Raw genomic sequence first — 19,339 nt, forward strand, 5'->3', positions numbered from 1 at the left:
GGCAGAGGCTCTCCGCACATGGGATGCTCATACAGCGAGCAGCATCAGACGTGCAGCTCCCTATGGTGAATGAGGGCTGTGAAACCTCAGACATTCCCAGGAGTCTTCTGTTTTAAGGAAGAGCTCGGCCACCTCTCTTTGGACTGAGCGCCTTTGAAGCACTTTCACTTCAGGTTCCCCCATGGCTACTGTCAGGTCATTGCTCCTCTCTGGCAAAGCCTTGCCTTGGCAGGAGGCTCAGCGGGGTTCCTCACTTGTTAATGGGGCTGATTACATCTGAGAGCCTCCCCGCTCACATCCCCTCTTCCCCATCCCAGCAGCACACATCCTGCATCTACGTGTGCTCTGTACGCTACGAAGCGCACTGAATCTTGCCGAGGGCTCTGTGATCCTTGATGGATGTTCCCAACACCACGGGCGCTGCTGTGATTCCTGCCCAGGAACCTCCGTGGCCGTGGCCAGCGCATCCTGGTGCAATCCAGCCCTGGGAAAGGGAGGAAGCAGGAAGGGGGAAAGGTGGGAGAACGTGTTCCGAAGAGCAGAGCTCTGTGCTTCAGAAGATGGCTGCAGGGCAGGCGAGGCCACCGTGAATCAGGGCTTGGCCCTTCTCCAGCCATTAGCATCTATTTCCTCTGCTGGCTCCAGGCGCCGTCTTGGTAGGGGAGAGCTGGGAAAGGATCAGCCCCTGCGGCTGCTCTGGGGCTGGTTCCAGAGCAGGGGCTCCTCCCCAGCACCACCATCTGCTCATCCTGCCCCATTCACTGTCCCAGCCCCGGCTCTCCCTGCCCTGGGGACCTCGTGCCAGCAGTGGGAGAAGCCAGACAGGAGGGGGCCCTGGCCCAGCATCCTCGCAGCATTCACTGCAGGCTACAGCGAGGATTCCTCCCCTGTTACCGCAGAGAGCTCGCCCTCCTCAGGGGGCTTTACCCCTCGTGTTAAACGCAGCGGCTCCAGGAGAGCTCTCCTAAAGAGGGACATCAATCTTTGATGAGGGTCCCTGAGCACACAGAGCAGCCCCCAGCCAGCGGAGGGTTAAACGGGAAGGTTCATTCCTCAGCCCCATCCTACTCGGTGCTGGGAAAACCGAGCCTGGAACGCTGGGGAGCTGGACAGCCTGCACCTCTTGTGCCGTTGCTGGGAGGTTATTGCCAGCGCTGCGTTCTCTGCTCTCCTCCAGCAGCAGGTCCCTGTTTCTGGACAGAAGGAACCACATCCCATCCCTTGGCATGTGAGGACCAGAAACCTGCTGGGTATCGATCCCAGCCGCAGCAGCAGCCAAGCCCTGCCACTGCTGAAGGGAAGGGGAGCGTGGGCCCAGCGTGCAGCCGCTGCCACGGCGCAATGGAGAGGAGCTCTTATTGACCCGGCTCAAAGCCCTTCCCCTTCCTGCACTGAGGGCTAAGTTTAGGTGGATGACCTGACACTGGTGATGCCCCGCATCCATTTCCCATCCGAGGCGCTCCCGCAGCAGGGTCACACCCGCAGAAGCCATCCCAGCTCCATCTCCTGCCCTGCTGCTTCCCCACAGTGGTGCCTGCCCCTCTCCCATCCCAGATGCCACCAGCAGGAGCTCTGGATGCAGGTGCTGACCCCTTCCCAAGAGGTGCTGCCCGCTCCCTGGGGTGAGCTGAAGCGCACTGGGATGCTCCACGGGTCAGTCCTGAACCCAAGGCTTGTCCTGAACCCAAGCTGGGACTTGAATCCGGAGCAAATCCTGCCACCATGGAATCTGGGTCTAAGCAGAACAAGCCTGGAGCTAAGAGAAGGCTCTGCCCTGCTCTGGATGCTGAGATGTGGCTCAAGGAGAGGACAGAGCAGCAGAGCAAACCCATCCCAGGGCCCACATCACATCCCTCACCTCACAGCACTCACATCCAGCAGCACAGACCAGGCCAGCCCAGAGCAGGAGCCTTGGAGACCCGTTTATCTCCATCAGGACACCAACAGGTAGAGCTTGGTCCCTCCCTGATGCTGCCCCACCACAGGTGCTGCAGGTATCAGGCGAAGAGGAGCCGCACAGAGCAGCTTGTGATGGACACGCGGATGCGATGCTTTAGCCCTGCAGGACAACCCGCAGCCCTTCCCGAGACGAGCAGAGCTCCCATCCCACCCCAGCATCACCCCTTGGAGGCACATCCTGACCCAGCCCTGCCTGTGGTGATGGTGCAGAGCCTCTGCTCCTGGTCTGAGCAGGGTGAGGCTGCTGCTGGCACAAGCCCAGGCACCAGCCCTGCCACATCCAGCAGCAGCACTGCAGCTCCCTGCAGCCAGGCAGGGAATGGGAGAGGAGCCGGGAGCCAGGGGGAAGGGATGCGGAGAGCCCGCAGGTACCTGCTGCAGCATCCCTCTTCCCAAAGGGAAGCTCCAGAGCAGAGCTGCTCCAGCCCTTGCAGCATCCAAGGAGCGGAGCCACCACCTTTCCCTATGCTCTCTAATTCCTTCTCCTACAGGCAGCTCCACGGAGCAGCTAAGTTTGCAATTCAAGATGAGAACACTTAATTATCATTACTGATAGAGCATCATAAGCTCCTAATTTGTGGGAATAACCAGCAACAAGCCTTTTCCTCAGGGATGGAACAGATCTGCTATTCCAGCTGTTTGAGCACGATCAAGAGGGAGATGCTGGGATATCTGACAGCAGCACATCGTTCCAGCCACTCTTTGCCCCTTTGCACATAGGGTCAGTAATGTGGGGAAGTGGGAACAGGGGCAAACTCCCTGGAAACCCCATGGAAATCTCTACCCCGTTGGGAAAGGCAGATCCATGTGTCCTGGATAACACATTCTCTTCTCCCAGCCAGACTCCTTTTTGGATTTAACCTGAGAGGGCTCAGGACAGCTTCATAACTGACTTGAAGAACTTAAGAGCAACCACTTGTGCTCTGCCTGTCCCCATTCCCACCAGCAGGCAGCAAGGGGAGGTGGTGGGAAGGGGGGAAGCATCCCAGGCACACTTCCTCCTCCCTATCGACCTGGGGCTCAGGGATTTCCCAGCCCCAAGCCGGTATCTTCAGCTCTAATGGTCCTTGATGCGCTTCTTCATCCATTCACGTGGTCAGCTGCTTTGTGCATCCCACAGGCTGCAAGCAACCGGTGTCCTCAGCTGCCCTCGTGCCAGGCCAAGCGCTTCCTCTGCTTGTCCACAGCCCAGGAAAACTTTGGGAACAAAGCCCCGTCCCTCCTTCGAGACCCAGAGCAGAGCCACAGGGCTCGGGGTTCCCCTTTGGTGGCAGAGGGGGTGCACAACCGGTGCTGAGCAGAGGCACCAGGAGGAGAAGCTGCTGCTGGAGCCAGGGACATGCAAAGTGATGCCACAAATACCCACCACCGCCCCCCTCCTCAGCTGCAGCCCCTGCTGAGCTCCCCACCACGTCCCAGCGTGTTTCACCCTCTCGCACAGCTCATCCTCCCACCTCCCTTCCCGACCCACACAGAGCATCCCGCATCCCACGCCGGCCTCATCCCTGCGCTCACGTGCATCCCTGGAGCTCTTTGGGTTCACTGCCTCCTCTTCTGGCCCCAGCTGAGCATCATCCCATAGCAAGGCACGGTAAGGTCTGGCACAGCACCAGGGGCCCTCCTCTTCCTCCCATAAAGGCTTGGCTGAGCCTATAGGGGAGGGTGGAACAAGGCAGAGGGCACCAGGACGCTGGGTGAGAAGGATTCACCCCTTCCCGGGTGTTCCCTGTTGCATCTTCCAGCTTTCAAACCTCCCTGGCTCTCTATTTATACCAAAGGAGCAGGCAGGGAGGGAGCAGCAAACAGACCTATGAGGGAGAACCAGGCTGCTATAAATAGTCCCATCAGGAATTAGCTGCAGAACTATTCGTTACAGAGGAAAACATGGAAATAAGAACTGGAGACACGAAGGCTGAGGTTCCCAAACCGTGGTCCATGGGCTCTGAGCGGTCTGGGTACCACCAGGGAGCATCATGTCCCTGATGGATCCCAAGGGGAGCACACAAGCAAGGAGGAGCACAGAGCTTGAATGCGTATTGAGGTCGGAGCAGGTCCACTTCCACCACTGCCTCCATCCATTCCCATGGGCTGGAAAGCTCTTCTGCTCGCCAGGCTTTGACCTGGAGCGCTGTGAGCATCGTCCTGGCCATGGGGACCAGTGGGATGGTTCATGCTCCGGGTCTCCTCCATGAGAACCAGGGGGAAACGGCTCCCATCTCCCTGCAGGAGCATCACTGGAGGCAGGAATCACCAAAGCAGGATGGAAACGCGGGTGTTCAGCTGCCCCCATGGCTCCTGTAAGGCTTTGGTTTCCCAGAGCAGAGCAAGAGAGGGGACATCAGCCAAGCCTGGCCAGGACCCCAGCCTCTCCATGTGGATCTTACCACGTGTTTCCCACTCCCTCCCAGCACGATGCCCATGATCCACACAGCCCCTGCGGGAATCTGGCTTTTCCCTTTAAGATGCCTTTCAGCTGAGGAGGCTTTGCTGGCAGCAGTGACCCACAGGCAGTGCTGGAGGAGATGATGTGTAGCTCCCAGGTCCCGTGGTTTAATGTCGCTCTGTGTCCAGGAGTTCCCCAGTCTCCAGCTGCGATGGGAATCATCCCATTCTCCCCTTTCCAGATTGGTTTGGATGCCCATTCTTAAGGCACCTTGGTCCCCATCACATCAGCAGCTCACATCTTCGCTGTCTCCTAACTCCTTCTGTGTTCTTCCCATCTCAGCCCAGCAATTCCAGTTTCCGGGGCTGTCTTCCCAGCACAGCTCCATGCACATGAAGGGGGGCTTTCACCGCCACCCTTCGCAGTGCTCCCATTCCCCCCTCGCTGCCTGTCCCCACAGCGCAGCTCCGCTCTGTTTGTCTGGAGGTTTCCAGGCTCAGAGGGGCTCATCCATCAGCCGGAGACTTGGCAGCATTCCTGGGACTGTCAGTTCCCAGGAACAAGCAGCTGCAAAGGCACCATCCTCTTCCCGGAATCCGGGAGGAGCTCACGTGGCTTCAGAACCAGCCAAGCACCACAACTGCTGCCCTCGAGCCAGCAGCGCCGGGAGCATCCCTGAACCAAACCGGTCCCCTCGGCCTGGAGATGGCAACGTCCCGACCCGGAGCTGAGCAGGAGACTGTGATCCCATCAAGTGCAAGGACACAAAGGCTTGGAGCCGTGTACGTGACAAGAGCATCGCTGTGAATCCGTCAGCTGCCCGTCTCCATATGGAGGAGCCCATCCAAGGAGCCTGTGGTGTCCACATGCTCCTCCCGCTGCACACACCTTGCTCTGAGCACCAGGCACCATCCCCTCATTGGCATCAAGCCCTTCCCCAGCCCGTCCCCATGGCTTCTCCAGCCAGGATGCCTCTTGTACTAGTGAATTCCATGTGTCCGGGACTGTCCTCCCATGCTCATGGCATCACTCAGCCCACATCCAGGCTCTTCTGCTCTCTCCAACCTCCACATGAGAGCTCAACACACAGACCCTGCCCAGCAAAACCTGCCCATGCTCAACCAGGACCAGCGTGACCTGAACCGAACCCACCTGGAGGTGATGATGCCCAATCCCTGCACGTTAAGACAGCAGAGTTTTTCCCCAGGGTGGGAATTACGTGTCCCAGGGAGCCTCAGGAATGCTGCTGCCGGTACCTCCAGGGACAGGGAATGCATCCAGGGTGTTGGGGACGGGTGGCTCAGCGAGTTGGAAGCAGGGATCATGGAATGGGTTGGGTTGAAGGCACCTTAAAGCTCCTGGGCTTCCAACCCAGGACATCTTCCACTAGAGCAGCTTGCTCCAACCTGGCCTTGAGCAGTGCCAGGGATGGGGCAGCCACAGCTCCAAGCAGGTACATGGGGGTTAAAGCTTTATTGGGTGCTTCCAGCAGGAATCATCAGGAAATCTGCCCTAGAAGCTGAAGCAGCACCGCAGAGGTCATTGCCCAAGAGCCGCCCGAGCCTGAGCTCTGGGCTCCCATCACCCCAGTGCGGATGAGCAGAGGAAGAGGTGCTGATCCCAAGGATTTCTGCTCAAAGCCAGGGGTCCATCGGCGGCCACAGAGCACCCCAAAGCAAAGGCTAAGGAGAGGCAGAACCACTTGCTATAGGTACAATGGGGTACCATAGGTACAATCCAAAGCACAGATTGGCACCAGAATAAATACACAGAGCTGTGCCATAAGCATAGCATCCCATTAATTCCCAGCCTATCCACCCCAGAAGTGCTGCTCTGCAACAACCTTCTGACAAGCCAGAAACCCTCCTGATTCCAGGCTGCCTCTTGAGCCGTTGGTGGTTCATAGGAGGACAAGGACAATAGTGGACAATGTGTTTAATGTCTTAGAAAGCCGGGTATGCAAACACGAGGAAGAGAACAAACAGGAGGAGCTCAATTCCTCATACAAAGCAAAATTCTGATTGAATTGGCATAACAGGCTGGTCGGGATAACTTCTGACTGGAATATTAATATCCAACTGTACAGCTTGCTCGGGAAGGGCAGGCAAGGAGAGAAAGGGGATCTCAAGAGCATAGGTACGTCCATTGAGGATGCAGGAGGAAAGCGTCTTGGAATAAGAATTAAAGGAGGAAAACCAGGGACTCCTAGAGCAGAGGCAAGCAGAATCCAGCAGGAAGAGGCTGAATCCAGCAGGAAAAGGAAAGAGAGCACAAGTGGTTCATGGAACCATCCGAACCTGGTGTTTGGTGGCAGCGAGGGACAGCGGCTTTGCAGGGATGCTGTCAATCACGGCTGCTTTAGGGCTGCGTTGGCAGCATCTAAAACCAGGCAAAGAGAAGCTGAAGATTTTCCACATTTGATTCTGGCCAAAAGGGAAAAGAAACAAGGAAGAAAGAAAGGGGAAAGCCATCCCCAGCGCAAAGCTTCATAAACCGGTAGGGGTGAAGAGGAGGAGCCCGCGGGAGGGGAACCCACACGGGTGCAAAAGGGAACTTGTGGTTACTTGAAGGAGCAACAGCAACAACTGGGAACGGTTCGGATGAGGAAGCAGCAGGAAGAATGCAGGAAAACACTGACTTTCCACACCCAGCAACGTCGCATTGAGGTGGAGAGAACGGGAAAATCCTTCAGGACACTGGGATGGAGCGATGGGAACAGCACAAGGGCAGAAGAGTGAAACCCCTCCTGACACAGGGCAAGGAGAGCACAGCTCGGTTTTGCATTAGGAGGCTGATGATGCCTTTCATCCCACAGGGTTCCAGCTTTGCAGGTCCAGAGCACTCCATGCATCCACCCAACATCCCAATGAAGATGCTCTGGACAGGGATCTCCTCGTGTGACATCCCTGTGGATGAGGTAAAGCTTTGCTGACGGTGCAGACCCATCTGCTGCTGAGAAGAGCTCCTTGAGAGATGGTTTTAACTCGAAGATGGGGAAATACATCAAGAAGAATTCTGGCTGGGGCCTGGAGTTACTCAGTGCTTCAGGCCTTCACGAGGCTTAAAGACTTATTGGATGTGGGGGTGGCTCAGCTCAGAAGCCAGGGTCAGAATCCAACAGAACCCTGACAAATGGGGAGCATTAGTAAAAGAAACCCCAAACCTGGCTGCAGTTTAGGAAGGACACGAGCCCAGAGACTGTCTAAGAGCAGAAACACGGAGCAGGGAATAAATAGCTTGGTAACAGCCCTAAAATAAGATGGATAAAGGTGGATACTGTGCTGGTACAGCCATGGAGTGCATAAACTCTCTTGTTAGATAGGGTTGAACCAGCATCTGGAGGAATGATGCTCTCCCGCAGGGAATTCTATTTCGAGTCCAGCTTGTGCCCATCACCCCTCACCTGCCCCATCTCCGCCCTCAGGGCTTCCACCCTCCTTCGAGGAGCGCCGGGAATGCTGGTTTTCCATGGCATGACAATGGCCTGAGCAGAGCCCCGCACGCTCCATCCCGCGGCAAGGTGGATGCCGGCGCTTCCCGAGGCCGCCTCTTCCCACGGGGATGACAAAGTGTGTTTGTTCCTCTATAATTACACACGGGAGGACACCTCCACACTTCACACTCCGGCTCTGCCTGGCTATTTATTGCTGCTTGGCAAACTCAGCTGTCACCGAGCGGGACCCTCTGCTTGGTTTCTTGCCTTTTTTTATTCCCCTCCCCTTCACATTTTGCCTATTTTGCTGAGCCGAGGCTTATTTTTAAGCTTCCTCCGGCTTTTTGGTCAGCATTCGTGTCCCTTCCTACTGCTGAGGGAGCCCATCACAACCAGCCCAAGCTCTGAAGCATTAAACCCACCACTCGCTTCAAAGCAAGTTCAACCTCTTGGAAGATCACGAAGAAAAGGCATCCTTCGTCTTTAAGATCCTGGGAATGAATTCCTTTAAACACAGGGGGAAAAGGGCAGGATGGGGGGGGGACAGGGACTGGGATGCAGCCCAACTTACGGTGTCTGTGCATCACATTTGGCCCTAGGAGACACTGCATCAGTGTGTTCAGAGCCAGTTCTGCAGCTATTGCTATCGGCCCTGGCACGTCTTCCCTGGAGTAACCCACGTGGCCAGGGCTCAGCTCCCCCAGCTCCTTGTCCCCCCACAGATCCCACTGCGGGTGCTGTTTGCCCCACGGTGCTGTAGCCGGGGTGCTGGATGCCAAGAACCACCTGCAGGATCCTTTCCAGCTTCGGATGCAGCCCAAGGACATGGAGCTGGGGCAGCCCTGCCCCATTGCTCACTGTTATCTCCTCCTGGGAGCAGAACCAGCTCCAACATGGACCTTCACAGCACTCGACTCTTCATCCCCCTTCCCAAACCCCAACTGCTCATCCTCATCCCTCTTCATCCCCTTCATCTGCGACCGCTGCGCTTCCTTCGGAGCCATCACTGAGAGGCTTTTCCCATCTGGATTTGTCAATCCAATCGTCCCGTGTCTGATGCATGGACGTGTTTCCCGACCACCTTTTCCCTTGTAGCCACAGTCAGGCAGCTGGAACTGCTCTGAGGAGTCTCTCTGCCAGCTTCCAAACCCATCTGTTCTCAATACTCGGTGCTTCCCTTCCCGTCAGGGCCTCCGGAGCTGGTGTTGAACACTCACTGCCTTCTCCTGATCCCGTTGGAGGTTCAGTGCACATTTATCATGTTTGCCCGAGGAGGAAGTGTTTGCGGTTCCCTGCTCTCTGCTGCTGCCTCATGCCTGTGAGCAGGGGTTAAACGCTGCGACCCTGCTGTGGGGAGGGCAGCAGAGGTCTGAGAGGGGTCTAAAGAGGTTTCAAAGGGGTCTAAAGAGGTTTCAAAGGGGTCTAAAGAGGTTTCAGAGAGGCATAAAGAGGCTTCAGAGGGGTCTAAAGAGGCTTCAGAGGGGTCTAAAGAGGTTTCAAAGGGGTCTAAAGAGGTTTCAAAGGGGTCTAAAGAAGTTTCAGAGAGGCATAAAGAGGCTTCAGAGGGGTCTAAAGAGGTTTCAGAGGGGTCTAAAGAGGTTTGAGAGGGATCTAAAAGGGTCTGAGAGGGGTCTAAAGGGGTCTGAGAGGGGCCTAAAGAGTTTTCAGAGGGGTCTAAGAGGTTTCAGAGGGGTCTAAAGGGGTCTTAGAGGGGTCTAAAGGGGTCTGAGAGGGGACTAAAGAGGTTTCAGAGAGGTCTAAAGAGGTTTAAGAGGGGCATAAAGAGGCTTCAGAAGGGTCTAAAGAGGTTCGAGAGGGGTCTAAAGAGGTTTCAGAGGGGCATAAAGAGGTTTCAGAGGGGTCTAAAGAGGTTTCAGAGGGGTCTAAGAGGTTTGAGAGGGGTCTAAGGTTTGAGAGGGGTCTAAAGGGGTCTGAGAGGGGACTAAAGAGGTTTCAAAGGGGTCTAAAGAGGTTTCAGAGGGATCTAAAGAGGTTTCAGAGGGGCTAAAGAGGTTTGAGAGGGGTCTAAAGGGGTCTGAGAGGGGACTAAAGAGGTTTGAGAGGGGTCTAAAAGGGTCTGAAAGGGGTCTAAAGGGGTCTGAGAGGGGTCTATGAGGTTTGAGAGGGGTCTAAAAGGGTCTGAAAGGGGTCTAAAGGGGTCTGAGAGGGGCCTAAAGAGGTTTCAGAGGGGTCTAAGAGGTTTGAGAGGGGTCTAAAGCGGTCTGAGAGGGGACTAAAGAGGTTTGAGAGGGGTCTAAAAGGGTCTGAAAGGGGTCTAAAGGGGTCTGAGAGGGGCCTAAAGAGGTTTCAGAGGGGTCTAAGAGGTTTGAGAGGGGTCTAAAGGGGTCTGAGAGGGGCCTAAAGAGGTTTCAGAGGGGTCTAAGAGGTCTGAGAGGGGTCTAAAGGGGTCTGAGAGGGGCCTAAAGAGGTTTCAGAGGGGTCTAAGAGGTTTCAGAGGGGTCTAAAGAGGTTTCAGAGGGGTCTAAAGAGGTTTCAGAGGTGCCTAAAGGGGTTTCAAAGGGGTTTAAGGGGATCTGAGAGGGGATAAAGAGGTTTCAGAAGGGTCTAAAAAGGTTTCAGAAGGTTCTAAAGAGGTTTCAGAGGGGCTAAAGAGGTTTCAGAGGGATCTAAACCCAAGCACCTCATTTGCTGTATGCTGAGGGGTAAGGAGCTGCTTAAACTCATCCGTGCTGCTCTTATTCCAGAGGGTCTCCAGCAGCAGGTCCCTATGGAGCTCCCTGGGAAGGAAGCAGAGGAGAGGAGAGGGTCACTCACACGGATCCATAGGTGAGAGCAGTCAGCAGGCAAAGACACGCATGGGATGTGGTCAGGCACAGACCCAGGGCTGTTCCTTAATCCCAGCAAAGGGTTTACTAAGCTTGGAGGGAGAAAACACGGATCCAAGAGATCCCAATTCCCACCTCCTCTTGCTTCCCAAGGTGAAACCACGGAGCTGACCTGGCCAAAGCATGGGTAATGCACCAGAGGAACCAGGGCAGGGTCACCAAGGAGGGAGCATCGCCCCATCCGCACGGATGGACACCACGTTCTGGCCCTGTGGAGGGCTGGGAAGCTCCTCAGTCTTCCCAGGATCAGGAAGAGCAAAGACCTGGGTCCTCCCCCACAAGAGACCCCATAAAATTCCCTTTGGACTGATCCAGTCTTCCAGATTTCCCTGCAAACAGCCCCGGATCAGGCCATGGAACTCTCATCCCTCTTCATTGGATGTGTTCTCTAACACGGAGCCCTTTCGCAAGGCAGGGGCCGGAGAGAGCAGCAGATTTAGTGAGGATATAAAGGGTTTGAAGGGTATTTGTCAGCGTTGGCTGCCCGGGTCCGTGCTGGGGAATTGCTTTGGAAATAGGAGGTTTATAAATGAGAGGCTCCTCAGCACCACACACGCTCCAGGAGCTCACCAGGGTTGTGCAGATGCGAGACGGGTCCCTCATAGGCTTTGGGCACGGGGTCCATTACCTCTTGCTGGAGGGCAGGGAGGGATAAAATCCCCATTTCGAGTTAGTCACAGGGATCTGCTCAGCACCTCGGGGTTAATGGGCTGGAGAGCGCAAACGGCATCAACCCCAAAGAGACCCAGAGGGGGACGTTACAGCCCCAGCCCCATCACAGCCCCGAGCTGCTTTGGGGACAAGCAGCATCTGAGTTTCTCTGTGCAGCAACTCGTATATTAAAGCCTCAGCGTAATATAAGCGGGGTTCACTGGTGCTGCTGCTGCATGGATACTGAACAGCCACAAGCAAGTGGAAGCAAATGAGCTTTAAGGTCCCTTCCAACCTAAACCATTCCAGGGTTCTGTGATTCTTCCCTACCACGTGGCAGCTTTCATCTGGATGCGTCCCCAGCCACTGCCCATCTGCTCTAACGCAACACAGCAACCTCCTTCCTTGGCCTGGAGTAACTGGGGACAGGGAGGAGTTAAACCATCCATGCCCTGGGATGCGGCTGTGGCTCAAAGAGCAGCACAAGGCACAGGCTCTGCTCCACACCTCAGCTCTGAGGAGCTCCACCAGCTCCGTGCTCCTCAGGGAAGGGTCCCGGTGGCACATTGGTCCCTTTGCATCTTCCCAACCTCAGGTAAACCCAGCTGCAGCCAAATCGCCTCCCACCAAAGGGTTTGCTTGGGATCACAGATTGGGTTGGGTTGGAAAGGACCTCAAGCTCATCCAGTTCCAACCTTCCATGGGCAGGGACAGCTCACCCTAGACCAGGTCACCCAAGGCTCTGCCCAACCCGGCCTTGAACACCGCTCCCCACTTCTTTGGGCACCCTGTGCCAGGCCCTCCCACCCTCACAATGCAGAACTCCTTCCTTATCTCTGTCCATTGCAGCAGCACCCTCTGAGGATGTTCCTCATCCTGGGAGTCCATCCCAGCAGAGGCTTTGGGAACCTCTTCCTCGCCCCATCTCATGTCCCTTCATAGCACTTCCTATTCACAGACCTCTCCCAAACGCTCTCACAGCTCCAGGCTCCTCCACACCCGCATCCTGTGCACCCAGAAGAGCCTCAGCCCTGCTGTGATTGCCTGGACCGCTCCGACCTCACCCCCAGCATCCCCATGTGCCCTGGGGAGAAGGGAGAAGCCTCCTCCGGAAGCGCACGCTGCGGGATAAGCCGAGCCCACTGAGCTCCCCTCTTCATCCCTCGTGAGCTGCTCACTTTGAAGGGATAAAGAGCCTGATTAAACCAGCAGCTCTGCCTTCCTCGCAGCGCTTCCCTTTGAAGGATGGAGGCAAAGGCAGAGCGAGCGCCAGCTCCAGCAGCAAATCCACTGCTGACTCCTCCTGGGAGAGAGGCCTCCGTGCAGAGCCGGCGCGGGAAAGCTGCTGGAGCTTTGCTTTGGATCAAGTAATCTCGTTATGGCAATTCCAGAGCTAAACGGGGAATAGGCAGGAAGCAGAGCCGGGCACTGGGTAACTCAGCTGCTGACACACGGGATGCTGCGCCCTCAGCATCGCTCGGAGCAGCAGCGCAGCGCGGGCAGACCCAGCCTCTGAGGCTGCACCCAGAGGTCCTGGGAGGGATACAGGAGGAGGAGGGAAGGCTCCCAGCTGATGAAAGTCCATCAGTAGAGGCGTGCAAGAGGCTTCATCAAGTGACAAAGGAAGCTGGGAGTCTGGCTTAGAAGTTAACTCAGTATCACAAGGCACAGGAGGATGCTCCTGTCGGAACGAGAGATGCCGTCACATCCTGAAAGCAGGAATCTGCTGTATCCCATTGCTGTGTAAACCGTTGCAAGCTGCTGTTTGTAGCATCTTTCCCAACGGATAAAGGGGGCTGGCAAGAGATCTGAAGGGGGGCCTTGGAGAAGGGCTCGTGCAGAAGCAGAGATGTTCCTCCTGTCACTGTGGTCCTGTGCAGAGGGACGCAGGGGCTGAGGGACTCACACTGATGTGTGGGCAAGGAGGGTTTGGGGCACATCATGGTGCCCAGGCTGAGCACAGCCACCCAACAGTGCACTGAAGCTGTTACTGGGGTTGTGCTTTAATCCCCCAAGCATCCTTTGAGGGATGCAGGAGTCAGGGAGTGGAAGGAGCCCTGGGCTGGTTTAGGAACCAAAACTGGTGTTCAAACAGCCTCAGACTGCTCGAAACAACAACACAGAAGAGCCTGAACGAAAACACTGCGCCCAGGAAGAGCTCCTGCACCAGTGACCTGCAGGAAAACGGGATTTTTCCATGGCTGAAGGGACAGGTTGGTGGATAATGCCTGTCTATAGGAGCATCGGGCCCAGCAACGAGGGCTGCAGGCCGGGTCCGTGCCAACGGGGGCATTCATCGGGGATGCAGAGGAGGCTGTGAATAGAGAGCTGGCAGCTTTGCCGGGAGAAAGCAGGGGAATGATTGAGGAGAGCCAAAGGCAGGGCTGAAAGAAGGAGCTGAAGAGGGTCCCATGATGCCCAGGCACGGAATGGCAGATGACATTCAATTCAATTCAAGCTGCATTCGGAGGAGCAGAGTGTGCGCAGGGTCTGATGCTATCTGCTGGAGCCGGCGCTGGAGCTGGCTGGAGGATTCCAGGCGGATGCTGGCAGAGACACCAGAGCCGGCTGCTCCATAAGGGATGTGCCCAGCCTGGGATGGGGTGAACCGGAGGGAGATGAGGGGCACAGACAGGAAAGGCTTTGCCCTTTCCCACTGTGTGGGAAGTCCTTTTCCACCCCTTCCCTTCCCCTTCCCTTCCTATTTCTTTTCCTTTTCCTTCCCTTCCATTCCTATTCCTTTTCCTTCCTTTCCATTCCTACTCCTTCCCTTCCTATTCCTTCCCTTCCCTTCCTATTCCTTCTCTTCCCCTTCCCTTCCTATTTCTTTTCTGTTTTCTTCCCTTCCATTCCTATTCCTTTTCCTTCCTTTCCATTTCTATTCCTTCCCTTCCCCTTCCCCTTCCCTTCCTTTTCCCTTCCTATTTCTTTTCCTTTTCCTTCCCCTCCATTCCTATTCCTTTTCCTTCCTTTCCATTATAATTCCTTTTCCTTCCCTTCCATTCCTATTCCTTCCCTTCCCTTCCTATTCCTTCCCTTCCCATTCCTTCCCTTCCCCTTCCCTTCCTATTTCTTTTGTGTTTTCTTCCCTTCCATTCCTATTCCTTTTCCTTCCTTTCCATTTCTATTCCTTCCCCTTCCCTTCCCTTCCCTTCCCTTCCCTTTCCCTTCCCTTCCCTTCCCTTCCCTTCCCTTCCCTTTCCCTTCCTATTTCTTTTCCTTTTCCTTCCCTTCCATTCCTATTCCTTTTCCTTCCTTTCCATTTCTATTCCTTCCCTTCCCCTTCCCTTCCTATTTCTTTTCCTTTTCCTTCCCGTCCATTCCTATTCCTTTTCCTTCCTTTCCATTTCTATTCCTTCCCTTCCTTTTCCTTCCCTTCCCCCAGGATGCTCGGGAAGGCACTGGGAGCAGCATCTCTGTGGGATCTGCTTGAAGGTCCTTTCCAGCCCGATGGAATGGGCTATTCAGGACTGCACGAGGTCTCCTGGTCCACTCTATGGCTGCGTGTGCCAGGCTCTTGAGGCTCCCAATGAGGGCTCCTCCTCCTGCACGATGCCTGGAAGCTGCTTTTCCTTCCCAGCCTCATCCCAGCGCTGTCCGAAACGGAGCCGTTGTGCCGAGCACATCAAGGACAAAGCAGAGCTGTGAACCCGCTCCAGCCCCGAGATAAGAGCCAGTATAATTAGAAACGTTTTATGTGGAGACATGAATCAAAGCTGCTTCTCCTCCTGGGACGTTTTAACCCTTTGGAGCTTCTATTCTGAATGGTGGAACCCGTTTCTCTCCGTTTCGAGCCAGGAAAACCATCCCATAAGGAAGAATCCCTCTCCGAGCTGACCCCTGAGCTGCTTGACCCATGGAGCATGGCCCATCCAGGGACATGGAGACAGGAACACAACAGGAATCCTGGAGACATGGGCAATGTGGACAGTACCTGGGTGCTGTGAGTGATGCTCAGGGCTTGGAGCATCCTGCTCTAGCAGAAGGTGTTCCAGCTTGGAACTGGAGGAGCTTCAAGGTCCCTTCAACCCAACCCATTCCAGGATGCTATGGACTCAAAAGCCTCGTCCAGCACTGCAGGGATGGGCAGCCCCAGCTCCAGCCCCTTTAGCTGTTCCCTTTCATTTCCTTCTAACTGGCTTCCACTTTTCAAGTCATTTAAAGCCCTTTTCCAATCCCTGCTGCTGCAGCCGCCTCTTTGGGCTCTTGGATGTTCAATTTGAGTGTATTAGAGCCAGTGTATATGTATCTATATAAAAAGCCTCTCTTTGATAGTGATGTATTGATCCAGGGCCTGCGTGTTACTCTGGAATAAATCAACAGTTACTTCTCCCCTCGTAAAGCCTTTCACTTGCTTCACAGACTGCCATTTCGGGTCTAAAGCCCCTTTTCACCCCAAACCAGAAGCAGCTTCTCCAGCCCAAATACGTGTCCCCCCAGTGCCCAAAGTCTCTTTCCCAGCAGCTGAGGGATGCAAAGCTGGATCTATAGCCTGCTAATGCTTTATGGATTGCATGGATTAAACCATTCCAACCACCAATTCATTCCCTGCTCAGGTGAGAACTCGTGCCCAGTAACAGGAGAGGTTACTACGGCCAAGCTTTGCCGTCCTGCCCTGACGTTTCCCAGTTACCAAGGAGAAAGTCCCGTTGGATTGGTCTTTATTCCCTGGTTTTCTGCCACTTTTCCCAGGAACATTTTCCTTCTGATGGCTGTTTTCTTTGCAGCCATTCCAACGCCTTGTTTTGGGTGCGCATCGACACCCAACACAGCGCTCATCGGGGCGGATGCGATGCCTTTGCGGAATGAACTCCTGGACCCTCCAGAAGCAATTCCTGCACCGTTTGCAGCATCTACATCAGAACTGCATGAAACCAGCGTTCAAACCACAGTGGAGAGCTCAGGGAGAGGGCTTGGGGAGGGTCTGAGCGCCTCTGGACCTATCCCAGCGCTTGGGAAGCAGCTTGAGCATCCATGGAGGATGCGGTGCCAGGATGTGGAGTCAGCCCCGCGCTGTGCCCAAGCCAGGAGCTAATAAATGTCACCGAGCCCGCACAGAGGAGATTAGAAATGGCCATTTGGAGCTTGGCCACCAGCCCGAGCCACAGCGGATCCCTGTGCAACGTGAAGGGACTGTGGGAGAAGCTCATCTGGAATTCAAGGCTCACCCCAGCGGGTTAATCCACCTCGGGAATCACTGCAGGACCACGGTCCAAATCCCAGCTGCCAGCCACTGCATCCTGCTCCAGTTACCAGCCTGGGAGACCTGGGCTTTGCTGAGACACCGAGGTTGGGCCCACGGCTCAGGAAGCCCTTGGATGCTCTTAGAAACCCAGCAGTGGAAGCAGATAAGGGTTATCTGATGCTCCAGTGACCTCCACGTCTTCCCTGGTCACAGTGTCTCCGAGCAGCACCATCCCTCATCCGTTCAACCTGCATTCCTCAACCGCCATTCATGGAATCCTGGAATGGTTTGGGTTGGAAAGGACCTTAAATCATCCAGTTCCATGGGCAGAGACACATCCCATAGTGCTACATTCAGCCTTGGTAAAGCATTTAGCTCCAGAGCCTTATTGAAGCATCACTTTAGTTCCAGCTCAGCAGATCACCAGCCCTCCCCTCATCATCTGCAAGGGGGCACCATTGGGTTTTGGAGCACGACCCAACACAGGCTGAGCTGGAAGCACCCAACAGCACAACTTGCGCCCAGACTTTGCCCTGAATAAGCGTCAGGTCCAGACGCAGCACTGGGTTTGTCTTCACTCCCTACTCCCGTGTTCTCTGCTGCTCCCAGGTCAGAACGAGCACCGCTGGGGACCACGGGATGCGGCTCAGCTCCACACCCCCACTGGTCCCAGGGGGTTGAGTTCTGCCTCTGCAGCATCCCTGTTAGGGCAGCGGGAGGCGACTGAGATCTGGCTGCCCCCAGGAGCCTCTGCAGCTTCCCTGCTCCATCCCAGCCTCCCAGTGGAGCCTCCCGTGGCCACGCTCAGCCCACGTTATCCCCACATCTACCCCCCCCCCCCCCCCAGCACCTCCAGCTCCGCTGAGGGCAGCAGGATGAGGCCACACAGGGAGCAGCATCCCCTTTAGGGCCACATCCAGGCTGAAATCAAGGAGCAGCGATCCGATGTGACCAGCAGAAAGCTGTTCCTCCCACAGCCCCTTCCCACGGAGCGGATGACTAATGGAGACATCCCTCTCACACAGCTCCGTGCAGGAGGGGACCGGGGTGCAGGCTCAGCACCGCGGCACGTGAGGAGGAGTTTATGCTGATGTGTGAAGCGTGTTTGTTCAGACCTCCTGAAGCAAAAGGGGTTAATTCCCCCTCTAGGGCTGGCAGGAGAGAGCTCTCGAGTGTTATCATCCAATGGATGGATGACAGCGGATAAAGGAGTTTCCTGGGAGATGCTTTGGGAGAGCAAGGGCTGGACCGTGGCTTTTAGGGATCGGCAGACAAGGACTGGAACAGATTTCACCCCAAATGTGACTGAGCTGCGAGTCTGAACGAGGATCAGTGCATGGGCTGCTGCCGGGATGGAATTACTCAAGCCCAGGGACCAGAGCCAGCCCCAAGCATGTGGGCAGCACAACCACAGAATCACACTGGTTTGGGTGGGAAGGGACCTTAAAGCTCATCCAGCTCCAACCCCTGCCACGGGCAGGGACCCCTTCCACTGGAGCAGGATGCTCCAAGCCCCTGTGTCCAACCTGGCCTTGAGCACTGCCAGGGATGGGGCAGCCACAGCTTCTCTGGGCACCCTGTGCCAGCGCCTCAGCACCCTCACAGGGAAGAGCTTCTGCCTCAAAGCTCATCTCAGTCTCCCCTCTGGCAGGTTCAAGCCATTCCCCTTGGCCTGTCCCTACAGGCCCTTGTCCCAAGCCCCTCTCCAGGTTTCCTGCAGCCCCTTCAGGCACTGGAGCTGCTCTCAGGTCTCCCCTTCAGGAGCCTTCTCTTCCCCAGGCTGCCCCAGCCCAGCTCTCTCAGCCTGGCTCCATGGCAGAGCTGCTCCAGCCCTCGCAGCAGCTCCGTGGCCTCGCTCCAGCAGCTCCACGTCCCTCTGGTGCTGCTGCCCCAGAGCTGGATGCAGGATGCGGGGGGGGGGGGGCTCACAGAGCGCAGCAGAGGGGCAGGATCCCCTCCGTGCCCCTGCTCCTGCCCTGGGGGTGCTCCCAGCACACGGGGACCGGGTCCTGCTCACCCTCAGGGCTGATGGGGAGCGGGGACGACATCCGGACAAAACGTGACTCCACTTGGACCAGGGCTCCTCAGCCGAGGGGTGGGATGGGGGCCACCAGGACCACGGGGACCATCGGGATCACCATTGGGATCACCGTGATCTCCTTTGGGATAACCGGGATCACCACTGGGATCACCAGGATCACCACCGGGATTACCGGATCACCGTTGGGATCACTGGGACCACCACTTTGATAACCGGGATCACTGTTGGGATAACCAGGATCACTATTGGTATCAGCAGGATCGCCACCGGGATCACCAGGATTACCGCTTTGATAACCGGGATCACCACCAGGAAACCCGGGATCACCATTGGGATCATGGGGATCACCTCTGGGATAACCGGGATCACCACCGGGATACCCGGGATCACCATTGGGATCATCAGGATCACCGTTGGGATACCTGGGATCACCTCTGGGATAACCGGGATCACCAGCGGGATACCCGGGATCACCAGCGGGATCACCGGGATCACCGTTGGGATACCCGGGATCACCACCAGGATCACCATTGGGATTACCGGGACCACCTCTGGGATAAGGGGGATCACCACTGGGATCACCATTGGGATTACCGGGATCACCTCTGGGATAACCGGGATCACCACTGGGATCATCAGGATCACCGTTGGGATACCCGGGATCACCACCGGGATCACCATTGGGATTACCGGGACCACCATTGGGATAACCGGGATCACCACCGGGATCACCATTGGGATTATCGGGATCACCGTTGGGATAACCGGGATCACCACCGGGATCACCATTGGGATTACCGGGACCACCTCTGGGATAACGGGGATCACCATTGGGATAACC

This window comes from Pezoporus flaviventris, unplaced genomic scaffold, assembly GCF_033815535.1.
Source record: "Pezoporus flaviventris isolate CSIRO_AGI_PZ_B2104156 unplaced genomic scaffold, CSIRO_AGI_Pfla_v1 ptg000530l, whole genome shotgun sequence".
Classification (NCBI taxonomy): domain Eukaryota; kingdom Metazoa; phylum Chordata; class Aves; order Psittaciformes; family Psittacidae; genus Pezoporus; species Pezoporus flaviventris.